General features: G+C 35.7%; 1 protein-coding gene across 1 annotated transcript in view; it reads right to left on the bottom strand.

Annotated features, from left to right (window-relative positions):
- The window catches only part of LOC136844271 (inactive pancreatic lipase-related protein 1-like), a 35,440-nt gene extending 25,208 nt beyond the window's left edge, over positions 1-10,232 (bottom strand). Inside the window, exon 1 of the mRNA XM_067113254.1 lies at positions 9,946-10,232. The gene's annotated coding sequence lies outside the window, so the exon portion shown is untranslated. The remainder of the gene's footprint in view (positions 1-9,945) is intronic.
- Between the last annotated feature and the right edge of the window lie 1,920 nt (positions 10,233-12,152).

Genomic DNA, 12,152 nt, shown 5'->3' with positions numbered 1-12,152 from the left:
CTCTAGGTTAAAGAGAATTATTATTTTGATAAGAGGTGGATAATATCTCTTATAGTGAGTACTAATGTGTCTTGCTGCTAATTATATATCATTGTGTGTATCATTGTGACTTGGCAGTGTTGTCTTTGAGAAAGTCTTAGGAAGACGTGAGTTTAACAATTTTTTTTAAAGTGAAGGTAATCTTTTGAAAGATTAATATAATCTTAAAACATATTTTTGTCTTAGTGAAATTGCTGTTGGTATATTTCCATTTTTGCATATTTCATTCTTATATGTCTGTGTTATCATATTACTCTAATTGTATAATTAGTGTTTTCCAAAGTTTTGTGTTGGTGATTACTTAGCATTTTGTCAGTGCATACTTATTATTGAGATTTCAGTGAGTTCTTTTATTGATTTCCATTTATTGATGTTTTAGTGAACACTTGTGTTGAGTTTAATTAATCAGGTATATGTTTAAACCTTGAGTGAGAGTTAATGGTTTGAATCTTACTTAACCAAATTGCTTTCTTAATAAATTAAAATTTTGTGAATTGAACTTGATTAAGAAATACTTAAATCATACACTGTTGTCAGATAACAGTAAATCTTTTTGAGATTGTGAACTATGCATATAACTTTTGAACTTAGAAATAAATTTGTTTGTCTAAAGTTTTAAAAACACAGTGTTTTCATTTTGACCAGCAGTAATTAGGGAAATTAATGAATGTGTACAAGATAAGTGATATATCTGTTTGTTCACCTGAGACTTATCTAGGTGAAATAGAACCAGAGAAACTGTTATAGTGTTTGTTGAAGTGATGGCCATTTTCACTAGTCTGTTATTAGCTTGTTAGTTGTTACCTCACCCATAACTTGATAAAGTTAGATTGATTTTTTCAAGTGAGAAGTAAGTTTTATGGGATCACTGTACCTTTAGAGTATTCAGTCTTAATATTTTTGTTATGAGGTTTGAAGTATCTGATCGAAGTGAGGTAACTTTTGGTCTTATTATTTGTGTAATAACCAGGTGCTTGATCACTTCGTGACAAAATATTTGTTGGCCAGACATGGAAAATTGAACGGGACAGAATTAAAGAACGGGACTGAATGAGATTGAATGCAATTGAACCCAGGATCAAACCGTGATAAAATACTTGATGGTCAGATCTGGGAGAATTAAACAAATTATTTGGTGCCCATTGTCCGGGAAGAACTTAACAGAATATCACTCTGGTTTATGGTTTATACTGGTGGTGTTAGGAATATATTTTGGTGGGAGAGTAACCATATAATAATTTTGAAGTGTATTGTAAACCCTTTTGTTGAGTAAACTAGAGAAAATAGCTTTGTTTGAAGTTCAGGAATTTTTAAGTACTCCAACTATCAGAAAGTTATCTGAATCTCACCTGACTAAGGCACAGTGGACTCTCTTAGCAGTGACATGTGGGGGTAATGTTACTTCTGATATGATTGAGACACAAGTCAAGTGTGTCGCAATCCAGGTAAAGTGTGTCGCAATCTGGTAAAGTAGATGGAGACTTAAGGGAGGCATATGAATTGTTGAATGCAGCTGAGGTAGAATTTACAAATAAGCTAAGGCAAGAGAATAAGAACGGTGATGTGCAGGCAGAACTTAGAAGTTTAGAATCAGAAGAATTTTGGGGTAGACTGGAGGTGCTATAATCAGAAGAAAACTTACTGAGACTGCAGATACAGGCTGATAAAGAAAAAGAAGAAAGAGAAAAGGCAAAAGAAGAAAGAGAAAAAGCAAAACATGAAAGGGAGTTGGAGTTAATCAGAGCTCGACCCATACTACCTGTAAACCCATATAATTATATCCAAGGTAATGCAGACCCTGTGTTTAATGTAGTAAGAGTACATCAGTTAATTCCAAAATTTACAGAAGAAGCTCCAGATGAGTTTTTTGATCACTCTGAAAAAGTGACTTCAGGTGTGGGATGGCCAGAGGATAAGTGATCAGTCTTAATACAGAGTGTTCTCATTGGTAAAGGAAGAAGTGCCTATTTAACCTTATCAGCTGACCAGTGTAAAGAGTGCAAGGTACTCAAACACAATGTGCTACAGGTTTACCAGATGACCCTTGAATATTACAATGAAAGATTCAGATCTTTGAAGAAGGATGACAAGATGACTTTCTTGGATTATGCCTATAAAGTAAGGAGATGTTTTAGACAATGGCTGGAGGTGGCTAAAGTTAAATCTATGGACGAACTTGAAGAATTAGTGGTCTTAGAGTAATATCTAAGAGGAATTCCTGAACATATAAGAGCTTATTTGAGAGAGAGAGAGGTGAAGAAACTTGATAAAGCTGCTACTCTGAGCGAGGATTATAACATCATATCCAGCAAAAAGAATTATAATGTTAAGTACCAGAACCAACAATTCACAGGTTATACTCTAATAACTATACCAGTACAAAGCCAGGATATGCCCCACAGCAGTGGAATGTTAAACCTGCCCCTTCTAGTCTATTCTCAAGACATATGCAGAAAACTATTGTGGTTTGCCACAAGTGTGGAAGAGTAGGACATTATAGTCGAGACTGCTTCAAAGTGCACCAGCAGATTAAGCCAGCTTGATAAGGAGTAACCAGGTAAAGGCAACTATGAAGAACAGTGGGGGAAAAAATGAAACAAGACAAGCAGAGTGCTTGGCAACCAGTGGAAATGCAATTTCCAGTAGTGAGTGGCTGAGCAGTGAGGAGGCTTTTAAGCCATATATCTATGAAGGTATGCTGACAACTCCCTCTTTGAGTGTACAGGTACCAGTGAAGATATTATGTGATGCACGAAGTAACCATAGTGTGGTAGTTCGTGGTGTTCACCCACAGTTGGAGAAGAATCTCACCGGAGATTCAGTTATTTTAAAGGGTATAGAGGAGAGGAAGTAACTTCTATATGCCGCTTGCATTTGTCATGTGAATTAGTGACAGAAAATATTGATTTTGCAATAAAGGACTCACTAGCTGTTGAAGGTGTGCATGTTTTACTGGGTAATGAAGTTGGTGGTGTTTCCTTCGTTCCTTGTTCTGTAGTGACAGACAAACTGTTAAGGATTAGTCTTACAATAGAATTAGAGAAGGAAAACCCCCTCCTGTTTCCAAGTTGTGTAACTACCAGGAGCATGAAGAGAACTGAGCATAGAAGTGAAGAAGCTGAAGATTTACCTGCACCAGAAGGATCAAATGAAGGATTCTTGAGCTTAGAAGAGCTGTTACAGGAAAGTGAAGTTTCCCCTAGTGTTAGTAATGAAGAAATTTCCGAAGAAGAAAAGGATCCTGTTGTTATTAAAGAGACTCCGAGTAGTCAAAGTGTTACTGAAGACAGTAGTGAGACTACAGAAGCAGAGTTAACAGATATTGAGAGTTCAGCCCTTGAAGTTGGTTAAGTAACTAGAGAGAAATTAGTGGAACTACAGAAGAGGGATACAACGTTGGCTGATCTGTTCTTCAGAGTTGTTGAACAAGAAGAGATGCAACAAACTTCTACCTGTTATTATCTAAAGGAAGGATTGCTAATGAGGAAGCATTGACCTGCAGATATACCAGTAAATGCTGAATGGGGTGAATATCATCAAATTTAGATTCCATATCCATTGAGGAAGCAAGTGGTAGCAGTAGTGCACGAGTCTGGACATATGGGAATCAGGAAGATTGTTGAGAAGGTTATGAAGTATTTTTTTGTGCCTGGACTTCACAAGGAAGTTAGCAAATTTTGCAGGGAGTGTCATACATGCCAGATAGCTGGAAAACCAAATGAAACTATCCAAAAAGCTCCCCTACAACCGATAGAAGTTAGAGGAGAACCCTTTAGCGAGGTGATAATAGATGTGGTTGGTCCGCTTCCGAAAACGAAGAAAGGACATGAATATCTGTTGACGTTAATGTGTCCAGTAACAAGATTTCCGGAGGCGATTCCTGTAAGAAGTATAAGTGCAAAGGTAATTGCTGAAAAGTTGGTGGAATTTTTTTCCAAGTTTGGAATTCCAGAAATTGTACAAGGTGATAGAGGAACGAACTTTACCTCAAAATCATTCCAGGATGTGATGAACTTGCTAGGAGTGAAACAACAGTTATCTACCACTTATCACCCAGAGACTCAAGGAGCCTTAGAAAGGTTCCACCAGACTTTGAAAAGTATGTTAACCAAGTACTGTAATGAGTCGGGAAGAGAATGGGATGTTGGTTTACCCTTAATGTTATTTGAGGTAAGAAATGCTTATCAAGAAAGTATGGGATGTTCACAAAATGAAATGATTTTCGGTCGAGACGTGAGAGGTCCGTTGAAAATCCTTGCAGAGAACTGGGAAGAAAATCAAGAGGAAGTCCAAGGAGAATATGTGAAGAACTTGAGGAAAAGGTTAAAGAAATTAGAAAGTTCTCTTTGGAAAATCTGAAGGCAAGCCAAAAGAAAATGAAAAGAAATTATGATGCTAAGACTAAGCTAAGAAATTTTAGTGTTGGACAGCAAGTTCTAGTGTTTTTACCAGTGAAAAGGTTTCCCCTTACAAATAAATTTCAAGGTCCTTATAGGATAACAGAAAAGTTAAGTGATCGAACGTATGTGATTGAAACACCAGGGAGAAGGAAACGACAGAGGAAAATACATGTAAATCTTTTGAAACCCTGTTTCTCAGAGACTAGAACTGAGGTTATGTCTGTAACCCAAACAACTTCATCTAGAGAGGATGATGACGGCTACGAGTTGGGAGCTGGAAACAAGATGAACAGTTCCTCAATACTGGAAAATTTAGAAAACAAACTAAAACATCTAAGTGTTGAACAAAGCAAAGAATTAACTGAGATGATTCAAAGTTTCCCTGAGATTTTTACAGACATTCCTAAGTGTACTGACTTGACAAAGCATGAGATAAAGATCAGAGAAGATGCTAAACCATTCAAGCAAAGAGCTTACCGTGTATCACCCTTCCATCGAGATGTTTTGAAAATGGAAGTTGAATATTTGTTGCAGCACGGATTGGCAGAGCCCAGTTCAAGTCATTACAGTTCCCCTTGTGTGTTAGTGAAGAAACCAGATGGCTCGTTTAGGATGTGTACTGATTATAGGAAACTGAATGCCATCAGTGTAGCTGATAATTTATATATATTGTTACGTGTGGGGGCTTGGCTGATGAGTTTAATAATTAATTCACGTAATTTATGAGGCCCTGAGTGCCAAGGACACACGTAACCTGTCATTTAAAGCTAAAAATTAACATCAAAGACAGACAATTATTAATTAAATAAGGTCGACAGTCGAGAAGAAAACTCGACAGAAAGAATATGTAGTTAGTGAGGAAATTTCATGAACAATTGCCCACCTTCAGACACAGTCAATTTTCCCTATGCTTCACATAAGGTTTTAACACAACGGATTATATCGTACGAGGTTTAGTACCGATAAAGGCTATTTCTCTTCCGAACAATGGGATTGAGATACAATGCTGCCTGAATGCTGAAAATTACCTACTTAACCTTCCCTAATTCCTAATTATTGCACGGGAATAGTTGAGTGCCGCTAAGCAATATCAATTATTCTTACTCTAGACTTCATAAAAGTAAATTGTTTATATCCTACTGTTGTACATGGTGGCGAAGGGGGAAAACAAAGGAATGGAAATACAGAAAGAGATACTAGCGAGTCAACGAAAATCTGGCAAATTTCAGACTTACTGTGGACGTGGGTTGCCGCCCATACAACGGACGATTGGAAGTCTTGATAATAGCTGTCGTCTCGGCTCACTAATATCAAATGAAAAACAATAAGAGGGCAAGCACAAAGAAGTTAGTACACACGATGCGTGCGTCTCGCAACCTCTCGAATCTCGCTCTGACCTCTTTCGGTCAAAGCAGGCAGCTGTAGTGTCGGAGGCCTATGCTTCAGGCAGTTTGAAAATTTTGACAAAACATCGCTGAACATAGAACAGGGGAAAGGAAGCTTAAGATCACCTTCAATAGAGGTTACTTGGTGAAACCCTCCCTGTGGGTTTAGGCCCCTAATGCTAACTAAAGACGTTACTTTTTTGAAATACAGCCTACCTGCATGGACAGAGACGTCTTCCTGTCTTTGTTAGAATGATATTCCTACAATAAAAAATGCACAGAGGGCAAACAGCCGAATATTAAATATATATATATATATATATATATATATATATATATATATATATATATATATATATATATATATATATATATATATATATATATATATATATATATATATATATATATATATATATATATATATATATATATTATTTGTGTGTGTGTGTTAAACTGCTTATTCATAGGGGCTAATGAAACAGTTAATAATAGTTCATTGACCTCAAGTATTGATAAAACTCTCATTTACCATGAAATTTATTTACAATAAGAAGTCGTACAACAAGTAATAAATGTGTTGATTTTAATGAGTTATTACATGGGATTAATAACGTTGTTCTTGATAAATTAAATGTTCTAGGGTTTGTTAAAGGTAAAGTTCTGGGAACATAACATAGCTAAGCTAAAAGATGAGTTGTTTATGATAAAACAATGCAGTTTGACTGTAAACCCCTGCAGCATCTTATAACTGATCTACTTAAATTTAATTATCAAAACTAGAATTTAGAAGTTGATGACGGTAATGTAGTTAATACTTACCTGATTGAAATATAATTAATACGTAATATAATTAATGGATTTATGAATTCGATCATAAATTCGTTGATACTCTAAATATCCCTAAATTATTTTTTTCCTCTAAAAAACAAAGACCCCAAAATTACATTTAAATATCCACAAGCATTGGGTCAAATTGCTTTTAATTATACGAAGATTGCTAAAAACTTAGGCTAAATGATAAGTACGTAGAAAATATGCAATAATCTTGTTAAGATAGTAGATTTAAAGTCGATTTTCATGAACATGTAATAACAGGCAACTTGGATATTCTTAATGATCATAATCTTAGCGTTTTTAAAACTAGGGTCCAAATTTAAACCCATACTAAAATTGAATAAAAATGAAATAATTACTAACATAATTATTCGAACTATTGACTATGCCTATAAACTTTCGTATAAATTTGATATAAATATTGGAAAATTTCTTGAATGGAAAATTAAACCAATTAAAACTATTATCAACAAAATTAATAACACCCTAAATAACTTTCCGTGTGCCATCACTTTGAGTGATGAAATTAGGGATATTCTGAGTAAGTGTGTGATATTACCTGTAGATAGGGCTAATAGTAATTTTGGCTTTACCAGATCATGTTTGATCTGCACCAGTTAGAGAGAGAGAGAGAGAGAGAGAGAGAGAGAGAGAGAGAGAGAGAGAGAGAGAGAGAGAGAGAGAGAGAGAGAGAGAGGATGGGGTGCGTGGAGCAGGAGACACAAAGAGAAGCTTGCATATATTTGCAGAGCAACGGAATTTCAGTGTTTTGCTGTAATTCTGTTCTTGGTTTTAAACCTTTCACTTGGTGATCATGGACTTCATATTTTCTCTTTCTGAATTCCCGAGTCCTTTTCATACGGTAAAAGTTTTAGAAAAGCCGTGGATGCTGATGGCAAGGAAGGGTATTGCTTGAACTTACCCGACAAGAATAACTGTTTTCCAAGAAAAGTGTTGCACGTACAAAATCCAGGTAGGGTAAAAGAAAACTAAAGTGTAAATACAGTTTACTTGCTGCAAGCTGCTGAAAAGCTTAAATTCTCAAAGAAAAAATAGTGCTACAGATATCTCAGAAGCATGATTCCAGCCTTATTTCTAACAGGAAATGAAACCAGTATTTTGCTAGGGGTCAAAATCTGAAATCAAGCTGATTGGAAAAATGTAATTTCCTGGGAGGGGAAGTCACTGCAGCAAGAGTATCACAAAAAAAAAAAAAAAAAAAATCTGTTGAAATCTAGTGACGAAATGGTCTATTTCAAAGAGCAATTTCGCAGGATCAAGAAGAGTCGAGGCCTAGGAGACAGGTGCCTAAGTCTGGTTTAATACAAAAGTAGGTTTTTAGTTAAAGGGATTTTTCAAAAATACGATTCAGAGATTTCAGTTGTTGCATCTAGGATATATTCTTACAGGAGAAAGGAAGGAACGAATATCAAAAATAAATTTTAAAATATGCTAAAACTGTGCATGTTAGATACTAACTTCAATGGCGTTATGAGATTATCGTGAATAGTTGTTCTAAGAACTTTCTTAATCAAAACTGTATTACTGTAGCGACAAAGAATACCACGTCTAATTTCTGTATATTAAGAGGGATAAGCCTTAAGCTGAGAGGCACCATCTGGCAACAAGATACATAACACCTATTGCTTCTGTGGTTGACAGCATTGCCCTTACGTCCTTATGGCAAATAACAGACGTCAGTCAGTCAGTCACTCATTCTGCTTTGCTGATTTCAGCGAGTTTTGCTCTTTTGCCTTATTTACTGAATGCGAGTTTACGGAGCTGATTATTCGTTAGCCATTTAAAGTTCTGATACGAGATTAATTCTCAGGTTGCAAGTTTCTTTCTATCTTTTAAACGGTAATTAAAATTTAAAATAATAGTGCCAATTGTACACTCACACATACATACATACATACATACATACATACATACATACATACATACATACATACATACATACATACATGATGTTCTGAGGTAATTTCTTAGTGTGGAGAGAATTAAAGACAATTTATTAGCTGCCGAAAGTGCTGGCAACATAAAGTTGAAGAGACGGGAGGGCTTGATGGCATACAAGAAGAGGTGAGTGGCGCAGTGTGTTTGTGTGTGCAGTCGGCAATGTCCCGGTCCATCTGTAAGTAATGCAAGACTGTCCGTCCATTTTCTAATTAATACGTTTTCTAGTCTTAAAATTTTATGGGGGACCAGGCAATCAAGTAGGTCGCTGTAATCTAGTGCAAGTCAGGTTAGGGTGAGATGTAATTTTAGATGAATAAGAGAGATACGAGGGAAAATCATGACATAATCACGTGTTATGATAATCGCATGTCCGTAAATAAATCGATTGGTGTACCGTTGCGAATGGCGCGAAAATAACCAGCCTTTCGTAACTGCTACTTAGAAAAACAAAAGACAAAAATTCTTTGGCGCAAACGGTGAGTCTGCATCATCGGCCAAAGGGCGACCAAACATGTTTTCGACAATTAGGATTGTTCCAAAGGCCAATGAACCAGGTTGGTGAACGGCGCACATCATCATTTTATCTATTTAACTGTTTTTCTTTTCAAATAATTGATCTCTTCTCTCTGTATTTCCTCTTATCTTTTGTAACTTCTTCCAGATAAACACCATATCCTTTGTTAACTTGAATATCATGTCCCCGACCCTTGTAGGCTTGTTCCATATGAATAGGGATTTAACTTCTGAATAATAATAATAATAATAATAATAATAATAATAATAATAATAATAATAATAATAATAATAATAATAATAATAATAATTGCATTTACCTCAGTAATAAAGCAGTTGACAATAAGGAAGTTTCTGCATAGGGTTTAGTCCTTGATACAGCGCTTAAAAGATTAATATGCCAGTTACTATCGTTTTTTCCATGGAACCACCCACAGCATGGTAACGGGTTATTTGAACACACACACACACACACATATATATATATATACATATATATATATATATATATATATATATATATATATATATATATATATATATATATATATATATATGTGTGTGTGTGTGTGTGTGTGTGTGTGTGTGTGTGTGTATGTGTATGTGTGTGCGTGTATTCATTAAACATAAATAATCAAATAACTGTTGATGAGTCTTGACATGAAGAATGGGCGAGTCTTTTTTTTTGGGACATAATCTAATTGCATTACTAAATTAGCTAATCACTCGAACCACTCATAGATATATGTTACTTAAGAATTACGAGTTTGGAATGCACCCAGGAACAGAAGACGTGAAAATGCTCTTACCTTTCAGCTTTTACTGCGGGAGTTAACAACGTCACAGAAATAACGTAAATAAAAGATCCGAAATCTACGTAACGTCCTCCACTTGGGATCATTACCTGCAATCAGCGTCTGTTGCTTGTTCACAGCGCCGTGCAATCGGACGCCTCTCCCTCCCTGGGTGACAGAAGAGCTCGACTGAAACCCGACCAGACCTTCTAGATGAAACGCCTCCTGAACCAGTTTAAGGTGGCGGTGTCCGCGCCGTCCGCTGATCTCCTTGTCCAGCACGTAACCTACATTCACCTGACCATACTTTACCGTCCACCTGTTGGTTCCGTATTCCCATGCCCTTAGGTACAGCGTCGGTAACTCCGTTGAATTTGCGTGTAGAATGTGTAGACGCATTTCAATCTCGACATATAGAGAACCAAAGTGTTTATGGTCTACATTAATTAAGTATATGTATATATATATATATATATATATATATATATATATATATATATATATATATATATATATATATATATATATATATATATATATATATATATAATGAGACTTATAATGCGGTAAATAAATTTCAGCGGGTACCATAGGATTGCTGTTCAAACTAACAACTTTATTACTGGCTTCCTTTGAAAGTACGAATACACTTTATTTCTACAAATTGTTATTGTTACGGACAGTAGATAAACTTTCAGATGATTCCAAGCTTTTTCTTTCTTTTATAATATTAAACGTCAGCTAATGCTTATATGTAGTCTAATTAGATATTAACGTCCTTGGAGTATTTGTTGAACAAAGCAATGAATGCAAACATATCCGTATCTTGTTTTTCTATAGTGGACACTCATTCAGCAGGACTTCTTTAGCAGAAAAGTAATTTACATTGTCAGTTATTATCACTGACTGAGCACCACGGGGTTACACACGATGTGAGTCCCGTTTCGCTCTTATAAATGACCTTCAAGACCAAGATTTTGCTGCTGTTGTTCAGGCTTTTGCAAAAAGTTTTAAAGTTTATGGTTGAGCTTTTTCTTAAAAAAAGTTTTGCCCGGGGTCTGGCGGAGAGTAATTCTATAATGTCTTTAATTCTCCCTCCCTAGCCCCTTCTTTCTCTCTCTCTCTCTCTCTCTCTCTCTCTCTCTCTCTCTCTCTCTGCTTTGTATTATCCACATTTCTGGATAGGTGAATCTGAACATTCCTGCCTGTCCTTGCAGAAGCGCCGTGATTAAAAATGGTTATAGTGAGGAAAATGTGTTTTGAATGATGAAGAGTATCTACATAACAGAACACTAGGCTGAATAATAGTTTATACTGACAAGATTTCCGTATGGTACTATTCGAAATGAGAGATTCAAAAAGACTACTAATTATGGTACTGTTTCCAAATTTGGCCAGTTCCTATTATATCAGAAATTCATTCTAATTACAAGTTGTATTTTATGAAAGTTAATTATAGTAGACGTGTGATAGGAGATGAACATATCAGGGCATAATATGACCAGTTCCATTTCTTTCTTTCAATTACCGGAGTGTGCGAAGACGAGAGAGCTGTCATCTCCTGGTAACGGTTTAACGGTAGAGCATCACCTGATGTTATTGGAAGCTTGGCAAGAATTCCACTAAAAAGAGATTATAAACAAATAATATGAAAAAGAACCTCCCGCACTAGTTCCCTGTGTACCGTTATTCGGATGAAAGGAAATAATGTGCCTAAGCGGCAAAGATTATCTTTATCACTTTCCTCTTATCATGGGAGCGCTAAGAAAGTACTTGAACTAGATGAATAATATCAACTAAACTCTATAAATAATTCGAAAGAGCCATAGAAAGACATACCCTTTAATATACATTTCCAAGTTAGAAATCAGCTATAAAGTACATCCGAGAATTTGCTACCTCGTTACTGCAAGAGAACAGGGGGGCTAACAATAGAGATCGACCTCATATCCTCTTGAGAGAATCCAAGAGCAACAAAATAGCTGTGTAATTGTTATACAATAACTAAAAGAGTAAAGACTTAACTAATCTCGGATTTCCAACCATAAAAGAGCATAATGACTTTTGACCGAGAGCTAGTAATCGAATAACACACAATTAAGCAGCTCCAAGGAGATATTATGTCTAAAATGGTAACTGTATCTTATACACAAGTGCGTGTATATTAGAGTTGATATGAAAGAAAATGTCTCCAACCGGACAGAAGTATTTTGATTTGGATT

This window comes from Macrobrachium rosenbergii, chromosome 12 (genome assembly GCF_040412425.1).
Source record: "Macrobrachium rosenbergii isolate ZJJX-2024 chromosome 12, ASM4041242v1, whole genome shotgun sequence".
Taxonomy (NCBI): Eukaryota; Metazoa; Arthropoda; class Malacostraca; order Decapoda; family Palaemonidae; genus Macrobrachium; species Macrobrachium rosenbergii.
Note: the sequence above shows the minus strand (reverse complement) of the source record. Positions and strands in the feature narration are given on the sequence as shown.